Raw genomic sequence first — 19,928 nt, forward strand, 5'->3', positions numbered from 1 at the left:
TGTAATATTATGCACTTGTTAAGTAATATAAAAGTTTCAGGTAAATGGATAGAGCTAAAATTGATCATCATGAATTTAGAACCCGAAAGATCTCTAGTTTGCAAGTGGCCACTAGAATAGTTTGCTCACAGTTGAGTAATGTCAAGAGGTGTTAATCTGCTCCACTTGGGGATTCATCCCACACGCAGACACCAAACCCAGATACTACTGTTGATGCCATGAAGTGCTTGCTGACAGGAGACTGATATAGCTGTCTCCTAAGAGGCCCTGCCAGATCTGACCAATACAGATGCTGATGCTCAAAGCCAATCATTGAACCAATCACAGGGACCGAAATGGAAGAGTTAGTGAAAGGACTGAAGGAGCTGAAGGGGCCTTATCTGGTGTCATTGGGATGGGAGGCCCTTGGTCCTGTGAAGGCTTGATGCCCCAGTGTAGACGAATGCTAGGACAGTGAGGCAGAAGTGGGTGGGTGGGTTGAGGAGCACCCTCATAGAAGCAGGGTAAGGAGGGATAGGATAGGAGGTTTGCTCCACTTCTCTGAAATCTTACCTTCAGTTAATATCCTGTCTTATAGTAAAAATATATAGTTTCCGATGTGCAAGCTCTCATGATTTTGTCAACTGACATTTAGCAGCATTTACCTCTTGACTGCCAATTCTTCATTATGCATAATACATTTTTTCTTACATAAAAACTGTATCAGGAAGATTTTTAGGTTGACATGTCTTTGTGGGATGACAGCGTGATCGACATCGATGTAGTAAATGTGGACGCACAATGCAAAGAGAGAGCCCACCCCTCCAGAGACTGACGTTTTCCCGCACCTCAGACTTCTGTGCTGGAATATAGAACAATTACAGAAGAAAAGCACAATGAGCCCTGCGTAAAAGAAGCAGGAGAGTAGTTAAAACTCAGCAGAGTTGCTGGATGATGCACTAATCACTAGAATGACAGTTCCGTTCATCATAGGAAGATATTTGAAGTACTAGTTAGTGAACAAGGCAATATACTAACTTTTGAAAATACATAATTGTAGATGAAATCATAAATGTTTATTTAAAATATCAAATTATATTTATTTCCCTCTCTCTCTCTCTCTCTCTCTCTCTCTGTTTGTGTGTGTGTGTGTGTGTGTGTGTGTGTGTGTGTGTGTGTGTATGCACATGCCTGTATAGGTAACTTGAGACATGCTCATAAGTTTATCAGGTGAGCCCCAGTGTGGAGGAAGTCAGACGACAACTTGAAGGGAATTGTTTTTCACCTACTGTATAGGTTCTAAGACTGAGCCATACCAGCAGCACCATAGAATAAGTTTTAAGTCAATAAAGATTGACTAAATAATATGTAATTGGAATTTTCTCATTTTCTTTGACATACTGGAAAGAAAGTATATTTTTCTCTAAAGTTCATGTATATAAAATTCTTACGTCTCATAATGGGCACACAAGTTGTTATAGTGAGTTTGTGTTTTCTTAGGCTCGTGCTAATGTCACCATCCTTTATTCTCACACAAGGAGCACTGGTGACAATGAGAGGTGCTGACTGCCACATCTCACCAAAATGACTGAGGAAAAATTCCTATTGCTCTAAGGTGACAGGCAAGCACGGCTACAAAGTGGAAGTATGAACAGCAAAACTAACAGGCAGGAGAAGACTGTGGGATATTAATAATACCAATGTCTTTAAAATTATATATCCCTGTAGCCTAGCTATAGCCATAAGACTTGAACTGACTCAAGATTTTACATAATTAGAAGTATTTATTGAATATTTCTTCCCAAGAAGCAATAAGAGATTAGAATCAAAGAGAGCATAATCTTTGAAGAGGTCCCAGTTATGAAGAACTTACTCTCAGAAGACAGAAATGTTATGTAAATTCTAATATTCTCATTTTATCAAGGTTGTAAATCATATATAAAAGAGGCACTGAAGGAAGATGGGCAAGAAGGGACTTAATCTTATTAATCTTCCACAGGGGCTTCCTTAACAGTATTAATGGCTTTAGCCTTCAACATGAAACCTTGAGAAAACTTCTTAAGAATATATGAATATATTTTGAATATATATACATACATATATATATATTCAAAAAACAAAGGCAAGAAGAAAAATATTACTTAAAATAACTACTAGAGCACAAGAAGACCTACTATGCTACTCCAGGGTACGTAAGTTCACTGGAAGCATTGGAACCTTCCATCCTCCTGTCTCAGAATTTAGTTTTTTCATAGTAGCACAAGGCTGTCCCTTTCCTACCGTGTCAAGTTGGTGGTTAGTATGGGCAACAGAAAATTGTAAGTTAATGTGCATTTCCCCTGTGATGTGATCCACTACCTAGCTGTCTAAGTCATGCCTTCAGATTCAGATTTTAAGAGGGAAATGGTTGTTAAAGCCACAAAGGAATGTTGGGATTTGTGAATTACTTAAAGATATTTGCAATGCACTAAGGCAGGAGTTATAAGCACGGGAGGACTTGTTAACTAAGTCGGGCAGAATTGAAGGATTTGATAATAGATTAGTAGAATTACTACAGACACTCAGGTCTGGAGGGAGAAATTCTGAGTGTTTTCTGGGTCCTGAGTTGGTTGTAGTATTGACTATGTAAGTGAATTTTGTAGAATTGTGTGAAACCACATTTCTTTGGTAACCAGTTACAAAAATACGAGTGTGGGAGAAGTGTTAGGGAATAAAAGTGCTCTGGAAGATGTTGTAGATTAGGAAATTTGAGTGGACAAACCTATATTTAAAGAGCAAGTGAAAAAGCAGATGAGCTGAGTAGAAGAAGCATATCCCTAACACTTAGCAGGTACAGAGAAATGTTGAGAGGAATTTCTGCTATATAAACCCCATTAAAGAAAAACTATGGTAAGGGATGGGGATACATGTGTACTCTATGTGGATCAAAGAGGTAAAAGAACAAAAGAAAATCTAACTTATTCCAAAACACATTATTTGGTGTTTTTTTTAAAATCCAAATATATTAAAATGTTTCTCTCTGCCCTTCCCTTCCCCCTTTCCTCTCTTCCTTTCCACCAGTCCATCTATTCATCCATCCATCCATCCATCCATCCATTCATCCATCCATCCATCCACCTACCCATCAATTCATCCGTCCGTCAAATCCACCCATCCATTCATCCATCCATCCATCCTTCATCCATCCATGTATGTATGTATGTATGTATGTATGTATGTATGTATGTATGTATGCATGTATGTATGTATGCATGTATCTATCTGTCTGTCTGCCTGTCTGTCTGTCTTTTAGAGGGGTGAGTCATGGGGTGGGTATGAATATGGTGTAAGTGCACCAATGTGTGTACATGCTGGTACGCACATCTGTGGAGGCCAGAAGGGGATATCTTTTATTCTTCATGATGTGCCTTGTCTTAATCTCTTGAGACATGTCTTGTAACCAGGAGCATGCTGTGATGAGTCCTTCTCTCTACTTTTTCTGCCAATATCACTGTAGTTACTGATACATACAGTCACAGTGAACTTTTACTTGGTTGCTGGCCATATGAGTGCAGGTTCTCATGCTTGTACAGCAAGTGCTGTGCTGACCAATTTCTGAAATTCTTATTAGAAATTTCAAAAATAAAAATAAATTCTATAATCTTATAAAGAGAAGCTGAATTAATGGGTCCATGGCTGAAAGTACTTTCTGACCTTGCAGATGACCAGAGATCAATTCCCAGCACAATTGCTATCTTGAATGTATCTACTTGTCACTCTAGCTTGAGAGGATCAGAAGCCTCTGTAGGCACCCCCATAAATACATGCAAACCAATGTACTCAAACATGCATATACTCATAAGTAAACAACAAAATAAATCTTTAAAATCGTAGTGAGGTGAAGAGATTACTCACTAATAAAGAACAATTACTGGTCTTCCATAGGACCTTACTTTGGTTCTCAGCACCTATGTCAGGTGGCTGACTCGCAGCTGAGTGTAACTCGACTCAAGGAGAGCTACTGCCCTGTTCTGGAGTCTGACAGTGCCTTCATTCATAAGATGCATTCACAGACTTCTATAGTAAATATATTTAATTAATTTGCCAATTAAGATTGCATTATTTAAGATATAGTTGTTTTTACTTTTTATCATTATATGTAATACTTAAAAATTTAAAAAGAATTCAAGAAAAACATAGGAGTTACTCATAGTTACTAATCCAGATGATTTGGAATTCATGGAAAAAGCAAAGTTAAAGGAAAGTGGTCAGAAAATAAGAGGAAGTTAATATCGAATACCAATCTATTACTTTCTTTTTATATAATATAAAATTAGATTGAAGTACAATGTTATTTAAATCCCCTATTACCTTAGCCTTAAATTTCTATTTTCAAATCTGTAGCAAGTTTCAGAAAAAAATAAAACATAAGGTAAGATTTTCTTTTTAGTAATACAGACATTATTGAGCTGTTATAACCAGTTTTTAAGTATGGAAAAAAATACCAACACATCATTAAACAACGTTGGAAGGCTGGTTGGATAACGGCATTGTTTGGTCCACAGCAAGTGATAATTGTCCAATTTATTCCTCATATATCTTTTTCTGTCAAGGCATAATTTTAATTCTGTATAGAGAAAAAATGGACACTTACTCATAATAACCTCAACATTTTAGAATGAGAATAAATCTCCTTTCTGTCATTACTTTTAGCCAGTTTGTGGCCTTTTCTATTACTTCACAGATGTTATCTATAGCAATATATTTCTCATTACCATATTAAATGGATTCTGCAAAGACATATTGAACCATTGTCACAGCCTAATATCAAAGTGTTTAATGCTGCCTTAAGAACCCTTGTGCCTTGCTAGATATGAAGACAGCTAAGAACTGAATATTTTAAGTACCAAATTTTGTGTTTCTTTTCTGCACTTGCTTTTGTATTTGAGAGGTAAACCATCTTACATTGTACTTATAACACACATCACAGAGGGACTAGTGAGTTGGTAGGATTTGTAGTTTGAGGTACCCACCCATGTAATTATGACTTCTCCTTAATGTTATTCCTGTTCTTAAGAGGATTGCTTTTGTTGCTCTGAAAGGTGGCCAATGGTGCAGTGAAACTTTCTATTAGCTTCTTAGGCTTTCTGCGCCTCCATGCATGCCTGTCTGTGTTTTAGCTTTGCAGTTGCGTTGCAGTGTGTTTGCCAGACTGTAGCTCTCACGATTTCGAGCATTAGAAGCACAATGCCTTTCTCCATGCTGAGGCATTTCTTACACTGTTACATCATCAACAATTCCTTGTACTGTCATAAAAAGCAAGCTCTTCCTCTCAAATATATGTAGTAGAAAGACTGAAGCACATTTTTTTCCTGTCCAGTTCTTCAGTTGTGGAATTAAAGAAATCCAATGATACAACTGAGAAAATTCATTGTCATGAGCCTGTCACCACTAATATAAGATAGAAAGAATCTGCAAGCTGCTAAAGAAACAAATTTTCTCTCTTCATGAAGAAAAAGAACAAGTTACTCTAGAACAAGTGGGAAGACTGTATATTTGACTCATTTATGGACATCTGACATTTTAACAAAGTTCTTGATATTGTTACACTCTAGCTCTTCAGCTGAAACCAAAGCATGGAAATGTGTTTGATTTGATATTCTAATTATATTCTAACTCAAGATACGCTTTCGTTGGATAAACTTTAAATCTCAGATAGGGCTAAAACCTGAAGGAAAGCATTTTAAAATAATTTATTTGTTTTTATTTTTTATATACTGAGGTTCTGTCTGTATGTCTGAGGGTGTCAGATCTCCTAGAACTGGAGCTACAGACATTTGTAACCTGCTATGTGGTGCTGAGAAATGAACCCAGGTTTATTGGAAGAAAAGTCAGTGCTCTTAAACACTGAGCCATCTGTGTAGACCCCTATGAAAATATATCTTAATTGTGTTACACTGGAAAAACAATACAGTTTAAATAAATAGTAGTGATTTAACTTATTTTAAATATTATCCAAAACTATTATAAGTTGTATTTTGATTTATATTGTTTTATTTAACAGTTAGGCTAAGAAACATTCCCCTATGTTTTATAAAATATGGTAGTGTGTAATTATTACTGCAGGTATATATTATAATTTCTTTATAAGGAATAAATAATTTGAGAAGCAAAGGCACTACATTTTTATAGCTGTTTATAATATTTTTATATCGATACCCTTATCTGTATTGCCTTTCTGTTGCTTTGCTTAAACACAAGGACCAAGCAAGTTTAGACAGGGAAGGCTTTGTTTTAACATAGTTTGAGAAGGATAGGTCTACTATGGCTGTGAGGTATGGTTATCAAAACAAGTGGGAGGAAAATCTATCTTCAACCAGAGGCCTGAAGTAGAGAGACCAAACTAGCAATAAAGAGAGGTGGATTCAAACCTTGCCTCTAGCAACAGACTTTTTCCAGCAAGGCTGCTCATCCTAAACCTCCTGAAATAGCACCAAGAACTAGGCACCAAGTGTTCAAGTATTTAAACCAATAGGGTGTGTTTCCAGCTATAAGTATCATCTACTTCATCTATTCAACTCTTACTGAACACCCTCTTAATTTTGTCTCTTCCATGTTCTCTTCCTTCCTTCCTTCCTTCCTTCCTTCCTTCCTTCCTTCCTTCCTTCCTTCCTTCTTTCCTTCCTTCCTTCCTTCCTCCTCCTCCTCCTTTTTCTCCTCCCTTCTATTCAAATTAGAGTTTCCCATATGTGCTGAAGGGTGCAGTCCAGTGGAGCATAGGGAACATACCCATAGTGTCTCATAGCTATCAGCTGCCATTTTTTTTCTGGGCCCAGTAAGGCTTTTCATGTGTTTTTTTCTCTATCCATGGTGGAATGTTGGCTGAGTTGATGCTGTGCATTTCATATACATATAGTCATAACTGCTATGAGTTCATGAGTTCATCACTTTGTCCTGACCTCCAGCAATAGTCCTGAAACCTTGCCTCTTAAAATATTTCTATCATCTCTTCGGTGGTGCTCCCTGAGGCAGCCACAGCCATTTTGGGAGTGAACACTATACAGTCACTTATTCTTTTACTTCGACCAGTTGTGAGTCTGCATAATTCACTGCCTATTTCAAAAAGAAGCTTTCCTGATGAAGGCTGAAAAATCCTACACTAATCTGTGGATGTAAGAACAAGTACTTAGAAGACAGTTTAAGACGATGCTGATTTATTAACATAATAGTGGTGAGTCCTCCTCTGGAGCTTCTGAATGCCACAGGCTTGGTTTGCTGGCCAAGTTTACAAGAATTTACACTCTTATTATGCGTACAATATTTTACTGTCACCATAAAATGAAAGAAAATTAAGAAATAGAATAAATTAATGTCTGTGACATACTGAAGCATGAAAACAGTACATGTGGGAAAGTAGAACAGAAACAAATCATTAGGATGCAAAAAACTATTAAAATTGAATCACATTTATAATCAGGTTCTTTAGAACATTTTTGTCTTGCCAGTATTTAATATATTGTATTATTTTCATACAAACTTCCTATTTTAGGGTTTTGGTTTAACTTTGTCATATCAATAGATAGATTATTAAAAATATGATAGCCATGTGTGTCATGGTTTCATATGTATAGATTTTGCTCATTCCCATGAAGGTTTGTTTACTCTTATTGTACACTGATGATCACTCATTTGTGAAATCCTCATGCTTTTCTGTTTATCAGTTAGGATTTATTGGTAGACGGATGCTTACATAAAGATTTACTATGAAAAAGAATTTCTCTTCACTCAAAATGTAGCTATTTTTGTAATTTGCTTGTACAGTTTAGTCTTACCGCAGATTTTACATTAGAGAATAAAATATGCATTCTTTGCTTCTCTGATTTTTTTTTATAGCCGAAGATATGTCACCTTTCATTTTGTCTTGGGCCTTATTTATTCTTTCAAAATTTTGCTGCATGTGGCTTCTGACTGTCTCTAGTATTCATTCATTTATCTCCAAGTCTTCTGTCACCGTAACATTTAGTCACCATTGAGTTCCCAGTTAAGGCTTTTTCCTCCTAGCTACAGTTTTGCTTTTTCCAGCCCATCCCCCATACTTCAATTTTGCTACAGTAGTGAAATACTTATGCATATGCGCCTTTCCTATTGAAAGTAGAATATTCTTCCCTGTCAAACTTTACTAGCTTGGCTTTGTGTACATGCTGAGTACCACCTGAACAAAATGTGTTTTCTTTAATTGTTGTCACGTCCATAGTAGGAGGTATGTGTTCATGGATGTGGTTGTACTAGCACACGTACCATAGTGCAATTGTGAAGATCAGTGGACCACCTTGAGTGTTGAACCTCACCTCTAACCTCATTTTGAGGCCAGTTCTTTTTTTATGTTTTTTTCATTAATTTATTTATTCGTTTTATATCCAAGCTCCCTCCTTTCAACCCCCCCCCAGCTCTTATTACTCTCATCCCCTTCTCCCCTGAGAAAGGGGAGACCCTCCCTGGGTATCACCGCACTCTGGAACATCAAGTTACTGCAGGACTAGGCACATTCTCTCCCACTGAGGCCAGACAAGGTGGCACAGTTAGAAGGTGGAACAGGATCCACAGGCAGCCAACAGATTCAGGAACAGCCCCTGCTCCGGTTGTTGGTGAACTTAAACAAAGATCATGCCACACATCTGCTACATATGTGCTGGGAGCCTAGGTCCAGTCCACATTAGCACTTTGTTTGGTGGTTCAGTCTCTGGGAGCCTCCATGGGTCAAAGTTAATTGACTCTCCATCTTATGGAGTCCCTAACCCCTTTGGGTCCCTCAAGCTTATGTTTTTATTTTTAATTGGATATTTTATGTATTTACATTTCAAATGTTATCCTCATCACCTCCTTCCATCCCCCCTAACCCTGCTCCTATGAGGAAGCTCCCACTCCCACGCACCCACTGCCACCTCAACACCCTGGCATTCCCCTACACTGCAGGAAAGGAGCCTTCCTAGGACCAAGGGCTTCTTCTCTTATTGACGCCAGACAGTGCCATCCTCTGCTACATAAGCAGCTGGGACCATGGGTCCCTCTATGTGTACTCTGGCTGTTTGTGTTGTACTTTGTCCCATAAGGTAGTAGGTCTGCAAGTTTCCTGAGAGTCTGATCTTGCCATTGGAGCCTGGGATTAGATGAGTGCAATTGTTTTAGTTGACTTCAGTTGGGTTGTGGGATTAAAGCTCAGACACTCCCATTTGAGTCACTATGGCTACCTTTTAGTTTCATATTTGTGATGAAACCTTTCTGTGTAACATTTTACATCTTCCCCATAATTTTATTTTTCATGAATGCTTAACTTCTTAGGCAAGGTAATATTTACTTTTTTCATGAATATTCAATGAAGGATATTTGGATCAAAAATGGTTTGATGTCTTATTTTCAAAACGTAAAGTCTAGCTTTAAAATATAGAAAGTAAATTCAAGAAAAAAATCTATAAAATCCTATAATTACATGCGACTCAACTTTTTATAAAGAAATGGATCAAATGAACTACAGTCATAAGAGGTATATTCATTCTTATTATTAATTATATAAGTTCATGTTGTTTTAATATTTAAGTTTACAATAGGCTATTTCATTCTCATAACAATCTGTCTTTCATTCATATAGTACTGGCTAGCTTTGTGTCAACTTGACAGAAATTAGAGTCATCTGAGAGAAGGATGTATCAACTGAGAGATTCCCACATAAGATCAGGCTGCAGACAACCCTTTAGAAAATGTCCTTAATTGCTGTGGGAGGACCTAGTCAACAGTTAGTGGGGCCACCCCTGAACTTGTGATCCTGGATGCTAGAAGAAATCATGGTAAGCAAGCTGTGAGGAGCACGTCAATAAGCAGCACTCCTCTATCACCTCTGTATTATCTCCTGCGTCCAAGTTGCTACCCTGTTTGAGTTCTTGTCTTGACTTGATCCAATGTTGAACTATAATATGCAAGTGTAAGCCAAATAAACCCTTTCCTGAAATATAGTTCATCCCAGCAACAGAAACCATAATTAAGACACATACATATGGATAGAAGAAAAAGTTAAAGCTATTTTCAATTTTGGTAAACTCCTATTATCATCAATCACTGATTTATTTCTTCAAAACTCACCTAGCTGTAATCCTTTTACATCTATATGTCTGTATCATATATAGGTCTTTCCCCCTATCAAATGTTTAATATTGATGGCCAATGTGAATTCCTGGTAGAGACAAACAACCTTTCTGACTTATTCTGACTGCTAAGTACCACTGATAATTTTTAATGTTCACAGCAATTCCTGCATAATACTCTGTTGCTCTTTTACTGACTGGATATAGTTGAGCTATGAAAATAAAGACTGGATTCGCAGGTACAGTATTTGATAAATTCACTTTCAAAGGATTGTACTTTCTTTCTTAATATTGTATGTTTTATTGAATTCACTCATCAATTGTCCTAGTAGACATGTCCTACAGTATCTTCATGACTTACTGTGCAGCTACATGCAGGTATCACCCCCACGTTAGTGTCTTGTTAAAGAAATTACACTGACTCTTCCTTCTACCTTCCAGACCTTTGGTCTTTCTTGACAGAATATACTTTTTTTATCATGTTAGAAATACTGATGGTAACAATTGATAAGATCTATTATTTTTTTGGGATATTAAGGTCATTTTGGTATATAATTTTTGTGCATAACTCAGAAATATTATTACTTCTAAAATGAAAGTTTCAACTTTGCCAGCTCAAAATGAAAAAAAAAAATGCTTTAACCATGTACTGATAATGCTTCATTCACAATCTTTTAAACTGTTTTCATGGGCCTTTCAAGTACAAAAACCATCCATATTCAGGGAGGCAATAATAAAGTAGTGACAATATAGGGATTCAAGAAACATCTCATTGTAAAAGGTTTCATTTTGCTTGTATTTCTGCTTTTCCATAATGAGATGCGTAATAGTAACCACTTCTCAAATGGCCTAACCCCAGCTCTCTCCTAGACAAAGATTTCTAAATTTTGAAAATTACATTCAGGCCTTACTGTAAGTACAGCTCATCTGTAGATTTGAATTTTCCCTGCCTCACATTCATAGCTTTACAGTGACAAACACAAATAGTTATAATCACTTTATCATTTCAGCAATAATTACTTAAAGTGACGATCCAAAGATAATAAAAATTACTAATAACAGTTATTTGATATACAACAGGTTAAATATTTTAATAAAATGGATTTAAAGAAGATATTTCTCTTTAGAAAGAAAATTCAAATTTATTGAACTGTCTTGCTCTCCTTAAGTTTAAAGCAATTAGTAAGTGATATATTTACAAATGACTAAAATTATATTGTATGTGTACTATACATATGTATGTACAGATCATATAATGAGAAGCTTAGTAAAACATAAAAAAGTACATGTCTTTACCTGCAAAAAAAAAGAAAGAAAGAAAATTATATAGTATTCTATTTTTACTTGCTGTTCTGTAATTAAAGAAAAGTCTAGTTTTCTGAACTAAGCCCTGCTATGGTGAGAAATGCAAATATGCCAACAAGTAGGTATGATAATCTTAACTCTTAGTTTTATAATGTTGTATCTTAAATCACTTATCAGAGAACTGTTGGTTACCTGAGTTATCAAACATCTTCCAATGGTCTTATCCTAAAGTTCACTTCCTCTTCAAAAGGACAGAACACTTTGCTCTTCCTTCACTTTTTATCTTTATTCTTCTGTCACTAGAAATGTACAAAATCAGAACTCAGCATGCAGTACTGCTCTAATTCTAATAGTGTCTTAGCCCCTGCCTTCAGTTATCCCTTACAAATGCTTCTTCATTACTATCTGAAGGTCTGTGCACTCAGACCCCACATGCTAGGTAGCAGAGAGGAATCTAGACTCTTGTCTCTTTCAAGTTTAAATAAGGTCAAATTTTGCCACCGTATTTTCTTACTAGGGTTATCAGGAGATTATCAGGACACAAATAATTTTTGGCACTCTGACCAGAATGGACCCCAGCAGTAGGGATAAAGACAAAACTTTTGACCCCAAATCAATGCTATCTTCTGGCAGAAGCCTCAAAACCAATCATAAACCCAAAAATAGTGGTGCCCCTACTATCTAAGTGAGCATATCTGTTCTTTTTCCAGCCAGATTGATGGAGAGGCATTCGAGTTCACAGCTGGATAAAATTGCTGATGGTTTTTCTCTTCAAGCAGGCTGAAGAGTACCTTCCTGCATTTTGAAAACTACTCAGCAGGGAAGAATCTTCCAGTTCAAATGAGTAGAACTAACTGTTCTGTGTCTCTCTCTCTGCCTCTGCCCCTCCCCGGCCTCTCTCTCTCTCTGTGTGTTTGTGTGTGTGCATCTGTGTCTGTGTCTGAGACAAGGTCTTATTTTGTAGACCAGCCTGACCTAGAACTCACTTTGTAAGTCAGGTTGGCCTTGAACTCACAATGTTCTGCCTGTCTCTAAATCTCTATTGTTGTGCTTTAAGATGTATGTCTTAGTTCTGGCCCATGTAGAAATTCTTTCTGTAGAGAAACATTGGACTAGTAGGAGGATGCTTAGATCTTTTGCATTTTTAATAAATTCTTGTTGATGATAATACAAACTTCTTTCATTTTTTTGTTTGTTCTGAAGTATTCTGGAATTGAATTACTTTCCACATAACTGTTACTTATAGTTGTCTTTGAGTAAGAAGGCACTCAATAAAGAGACAGGGAGTACATAGAAAGAATTAAGGTGCATACAAGTTTTTGTGATATGACTGTGACATATCTTTACATTCAGGTTTTTATTATACTAAGATTTGGACATGAATACCAGGTCAAAACATCAGGATTTGAGTTTTAATGGAAATTCAAAACCCAAAAGAGTTATTATGTTTTATATTTAATATATTACAGGTGAGTCTTTTTAATAAGCTGTGTTTATACTGATTATCATGAAATCAAAAATGATTCCACCAGACATGAAGATATTTTTTTAAAATATTTTATTTTATGTGAACAGAAGACTGCTTAAATTCATTTTAAAAATCAGAGACTAAATATAGATTATTGAATTCTAATTTAGTAAGTTCTTTTTGTTTGTACTTCCTAGAGTAAATTTTAGCTAACTATGTTTTGCATGGAACAGGAGCACAATTCCTAATGTTTTGACAAGCAACAAATTGCACATTAGTTAGTTGTACAGGAATCTATTAGGAACAGTTGCCTATGTTGAAGATTCTTCTTTGAAATAGCAAATTAATTTAAGGCTCATCATTCACATTAAATGTATCATGACATCAAAGTATTGGTTATTAAGAGAAACCCTAGAAATAGATATTAAAACGTACCTACTAAACAGCAGGAGAAATCAGATCTTGCAATAAGAAGAAAGGAAGAAGCATACAAGTCCTATGTCATCATCATGGTGCCTTTTAATCATCAGATTTTGATGTATCATTCATGTAGCTCAATTATTCTGCTACTTATATTATCTGTAATATAATATAAACACAATTACCAAATGTTTAGCTTTTGGGGTTTTGTCCTGAGGTTTCTTTAACTTTTAACTCTTTCGGGGAAATGCCAGCTTCGGGATACACTCTGATGTTTTTTACTGTGCAGCAACAACAATGGATATATAGTGATCCTAAATTTTGTGCAATAATATTTTAATTATTTAGCTTATACAAAATGTGCAGCTCTGTAATAAATATTACTTTCTAATTATGGGAGCATGAGTCAAAATTTCTCCAATTTTTCTAACATTCTTTACTCTTTACCATTGCTAGGTTAGGTTAATTGCTTTACATGAATGTAAACATTTATTTACTTCTCCAATTACCTACAAAGCTAATAGATTCATGTTAAGAATGGAGAAACTAAAGCACAATATGAAAGTGTAATAACTTGACCAATTTCCCAGGAAATAGCACATGTCTGTAAATATCAGGTGTTATTTTTAGAGAATTTATGTTTCAAGGGAAAGATGCATTGTTTTTTCACTGATAGGGACATAGGAAAGAAAACATGGCAATCGACAGGCAATATATTGATAAAAATATGTTTGTGCCATTAGTGTCTTTAGAAGGGTAAACAATAAGAGAGTCTACAAGGAAAATTTAGGTTAATATATATGCTCCAAAAGTCATATCTTATTCCCCATGGGATATTTGTTAGGTCTTCTTCAACTCAATAGAGAGGTTCTATTGGTAACATCTTTGTGTCTATTATCCAGTTATTCATTATGGACGTCACTGCTCTCTGCCATCTGCCCTCTACACAGAAGGAATAACCTTTCAGTCTTAAATATAAAAATGGCTACTAACAAAGCTCTAATTCATTAGTAATTGATATGCATAAATTTGAAGGTGAATTTATTGAAATGGGCTGATACTCTAATCATGACGAGAAGGTAATTATTAGATTGATTTCCAATGAAGACAATAACTTTTAGATATTAGACAAGTATGATATTATTATAGATAGTTAGACCAAGTATAATTTTATCATTAGAAGACTATAGCTCTGAAACTTGAGGTAATTATAAAAGTTATGTTTCTTTCTGCTCTTGGTGGTGACCAAGCCTCTCTTTGGAAAAGTACATGAGTATAATGCAGATTCCTTTCCTTATGGTCAGTTTGAGGAGTTAGGTCCCCACATGGCATGGACTTCTCGGGGATATTTGTGCAGAATCTTCTGGTGGTCTTTCCTGAGAGAATGCTTGCTTCACTTTTGCCTTTCACTTTTCTCTTTCACCCTTTCTGTAACAGTCATTTCTAAGAATAAAAAAAAAAAAAAAAAAAAAAAAAAAGCTGAGACTATGTTTCACTCTTGTTTGTCTCTGAGGATCATGGGAGCCAAATATATTCCTACTCCTGTTATTTAATAATGGTGATGTGGTTGAGTCAACATGAGGGCTTGGTCTGGGAACATAAGCTAATGTCTGGATGTTCTTTCCTGTGGGAACTTAGTTCTGACAAAATTTAGCCCTCTGACTTGTACACAACAGCTAGATAATTATCAAAATGTTAGGAAGGTCATGCTGGATCATTGGTTCCAAGACAATAGGAACATTCAGAGGTAAGCAAGAATGAGGAACTAACTTGGGTTGCTAATTTAACAAGATTCCTTGGCATTAGAGGAATTAGATCTCCTGAGTAGGATATGAAGAAATGCTAGGTGCCATTAATTCAGAATTTCCTGGGCATGTAGTTTATCATCTCTTTATAGTGTAACTGCAATTGCTGCCAATCACAGCCACCTACCTGGTCATGTACCAATGTGTTCAGTTACATATTAACTGCTTGCTGAAGCTATGTTTCCCCTTCCTTGATTCAGCTCAGGTGTTAACAGGAAACCACAGACCTGAGGAGGAGAAAGAAGGGAAAAATACTGTATGCATATTATTGTTAAACAAAGGACATTGTTAAAAGAGACTGCACATGAGAAAATGAGAAAATGGATGTAAATCCTTTCAGCTGTGAAAAACTAGATGTATAAGTAAAGGTGGTTGGAGTGGTTTCAGTGCCAAATTGTGTGAGCTGAACTTTTCGTTCCTCATCTTCTTTCTCCAATTCCACAATACTTTGTCCAGTTTTCAACCCTGCCAGGACTGTATTCCAGCCTGTTCCTTTCTCGATCATACAGAAGTAATGATAACAAAAACATGCCCAGGTCTAGTGCTTGCAGATGTATGTATGCATGAATATTATATAAATAAAAGAAGCTGATTCTCTATGGATTTATCTTTACTCGTTTGATCTGGTGCAGTTCTTATGCTAGTCTTGTGGAGGAGTTCATGAGTACAATATTCACATCATGTCCAGGAGACAGTATATCACAGCACTTTTATCATCACCCAGCTCCTATATTCTTCCTACCTCCTTTTCAGCAATGTTCCTGTAGTCTCGCCACAGAGTGGGGAGCTATAAAGATGTGTCATTTAGTCTCGTCTCAGTAATTTGTCCAGTTAATTTTTTTCTACATTGAAACTTGCCCATTTAAAAGAGGGATAGGTCTCAATAAGGTTTGAGTGACCAGGTGATGATATAAAAATGAATGTTTGAGAATAATTTGGCACTATATCAAAATATAAACAGTGGAATATAGTCAACATCTAAGCCCCAGTAGATAATATCTGAAGGTATCACGATAGTCAACTCACTATGTTACGCTTAGCTTCCAGCCATTGAGTCATTGTGTTAAATAGCTAAGTCTAATTTTTATTAGAAAAATCCTTACTTTACTTTTTCAAAGTTTTCATTCTTTGTTGCTTGTTGGTGTTGTCTGGGACACAGACCATTGTCACGGGGATCTATTTATCTCATTCTTGTTGAGAGAAAACATTCATTTTAAAGGAATGTTCCCACTGACCTAACATGCCTTGCTTTAACTCTTTCCATCTCAAGGGGTTTCAGTCTCCCATAGCATCACAGGCTGTTGGATCCTTGGTAATATTTCATTTTTAAACCATTTAATACAATATAAATTGCAAGAACTCATGAACATATGATGACTTATGTATATGTATGATATAAAACATATGATATATGAAATATGGTATATAATATATATATATACATGTAAAATCAATCTCCAACAATAATTTTGTTAGAAAGAAAAATAAGTGAAAATCATATTAACAATTCTGATGAAAATCCTATCCTAGTAATTTATTATTAATGTCAAGCAAATGAGGAAAAAAGGGTATTTTAATTTTAATGGGCTTAATGAAATTCACAATTACAAAAGATGGTTCCAAATGCTGCCTATTTCAGATTAAAATGCCACATGTACTCTGGAGAAAGCCTGAAAGAAATCAAATGGACAAAAACCAAAGTTTTTAAGATAGTAATATGTTTTATACTAATATATACATATATTACATATAACTTATTCATTGTCTTAGTGGTGTATAATAAATTTTTCTAACTATTGAAATTGAATTTAATTTTTATTTAAAAATTCATATGTGAGCACAGTGGACAGCACATTTACAAAACTTTTATGTCAGTGACACATGTAGGTATTATAATTACACTGTCAAGAGGGAAGTGTATAATCAAGAGACTATTGGCTAACAATCCTGAGTCAAGTTGCATTAAAAGACTTAGGAAGTGTATTCAGTGATATTGTGTTATTCCCTTATTTACCACTACTAGGTACTGGTTGGAAAACTCATGAGAAAGAAAACCCACTCCTAGAAAACATGCCAGGTTAAAAGGTTTTGACATTGACAACAGAAGAAAAAAGATAAGTACAGCTTATTTGGCCATTCATTGCGTGTTTAGGTGAATAGTGTCAGTGAGCCAGAAATAAAGGCCTTCAGGAAAATGTGTTTTCTCAGACAAGTAATCCTCCTACAGTATTTCTGCTTTGAATGCTTGTCATGAACATGATAGATGGGAAGCCATAGCAACTCGAAACCCATGAAAGGCAGCAAAGAGCAAAAGCAGCTCACTTTTCTGCTGTGAAAATTGTTATATCTGCATTTCCTGGCTTACATGAATTAAGCCTTTCAAATGCTTCTGTACATCTATTTTCTTTAAATTAATTTTCCCTACAAGAACTGAGAAACATAAAAAGAAATACTTGAGCCCTCTTATGTAATATTCTGATTTTATAGATAATGTATTAAGAAATACAAATCTACTGAACAAATATCACTCCTATTGATATTATTTCTTTTCAAAAGCTAAAGAATACTTCACACAACACCTTATCTATAACAATAAAACTTGTTGATATTTCAGTTATAGCTTGATATTGAATTAATTATTTTTAGCATAGTTAAACAAACATTGGATTGGCTTTGAAATAAGAATTGTAAAAACCAACCTGGACAAGGAAGTGAGTCAAACATGAAGCATTTTGCTGCACTGATTTTCCTGTTTCTTCAACCCTACTCTCCTGAACACATTTCAGTCGCATCAGGATTCATCCAGTCCTGCTTTAGGTGGGGCTGGTTTCTGAGTAGAGAAGTTAAATATTTTTTTCTGTAAGATTGTGTGCTATGACTTACATTATATGAATATTCTAGAGACTATGATTATAATATGATTCTTAAATGCTGAGATACATTAATTTTGCCCAAATTAGAAATAAATAGTGCCTTAGTCCCTGGACCAAAGACGGACCCTGGACTCCAACTGCATAGGTAGCAATGAATAGCCTAGTAAGAGCACCAGTGGAAGGGGAAGCTCTTGGTCCTGCCAAGGCTGGACCCCCAGTGAACGGGATTCTTGGGAGAAGGGTGGTAATGAGGGTAGGATGGGTAGGGGAACACCCATATAGAAGGGGAGGGTGAGGGGTTAGGGGAATGTTGGCCTGGAAACCGGGAAAGGGAATAACATTTGAAATGTAAATAAGAAATACCCAATTTAATAAAGATGGGAAAGAAAGAAAGACAGAAAGAAAGAAAGAAAGAAAGAAAGGAAGGAAGGAAGGAAGGAAGGAAGGAAGGAAGAAAGAAAGAAATAGTGCGTTTCTATTTTCAAGATTGTTGCCTGTAGTTTCTGCATCCTTTTACATGAAGGGGCTATCTAATCCTCCATTTGCCAGTTATAGGTTTCCTGGTTCTCATGAGAAATGAAATGTAGTTTTCTGAGAAACGACCTTCAATGTGTGGTCCCATGCCTTCAGCAATGTTAGCATTAGAGAAATTGAAATTTCCTCTCTACTGCACAGGAAAATGTAAACGGAGTGATTAAGAACAATTAGGTGTAGGGATTCGGTGTCAGTTTTCTAGGGACTGATTCTAGCAAGTGTCTGCTGTATATTATTTAGGGTTTACACCCTAAAGAACCCCTCAGAAGGCTTCCAACAGACAAACTACCTAGTGCCTGACATATCATGAACAATTGATGCCTGCTCCTCACTTCAGACGATTATCATTATTTTTATCATCTTCATGTTGAAGAAAACATTTATGGTGACTTATGTTCATAAATAGGATATTCTGGGCACTCTCATCTCACATTCTCACAGAAATCTAGCAGTAACATAAGTAGGAAAAATAAGCGCTGTTCTGAAAGTTTCTTTTTTTTTAAAAAAAAACAAGATAGCATGGATTTCACAGTAGATATTTTATGAATCACTGATGGGCCAAATATACTTCATATTTCCGTCAGTTAGCTTTGTATAAGTATTTTTAGCCCTCACACAGATTTCCTATTCTAACGTCAGAATTCATCCCCATCTTCAAAATAGCTTTGTGAGAAGTTTGACAAGCTTATATCTAATTATTGTTCTGCGCAAACTGGCTCCAAGCGGGAATTTTTCCCCCCTTCGGAAAATTTAAAGAGTAAATGAGAGAACATACATTGGGAAAAAAAAGCCTCATTTGAAAAATCAAGAACAACAATATAGCCACAGAGAAAACTATTTAGATTCAAGAGCCAACTGTGTAAGCCACCACCAGAACTCTCAATATGCTGCTTTATTTACCAATCAGACTATGTATGTCTTTCTCTTACAACAAAAGAAGCATCACTAATTTTATGATGGGTCTGAGAGCTTAGGTGACAGATAACTTCTTACACTTTTAATATAAGTCACATTGCCACATCTGAGTGTAACAGGGAATATGTAATTTTTCTAAAGCAGCTGTTCTTGACCTGTGGGTTGTAACCCTTTTGCAGTCAGTTGACTGACCCTTTCAGAGGGCTCACCTAAGACTATGAGAAATCAAAAATATTTACATTAAAATTCACAATAATAGCACAATTATTACAGTTATGAAATAGCAAGAAAATAATTTATGGATGGGAATTATGGATAAGAATCATAACATAAGGGTCTATATTAAAGGTTCACAGCATTAGCGATGATAAGAACCACCCACTGCTAAAGAGATGGATTACATGGATTAATAAAAGAAAACACTATCAATCATATCTAATTATACTATAATAAGAAACAGAATCCTGAATTAGAATTTTTGAGTTCACTATTTTTTTATTTTTAAATTGCAAAC

This window comes from Rattus rattus, chromosome 12 (genome assembly GCF_011064425.1).
Source record: "Rattus rattus isolate New Zealand chromosome 12, Rrattus_CSIRO_v1, whole genome shotgun sequence".
NCBI lineage: Eukaryota > Metazoa > Chordata > Mammalia > Rodentia > Muridae > Rattus > Rattus rattus.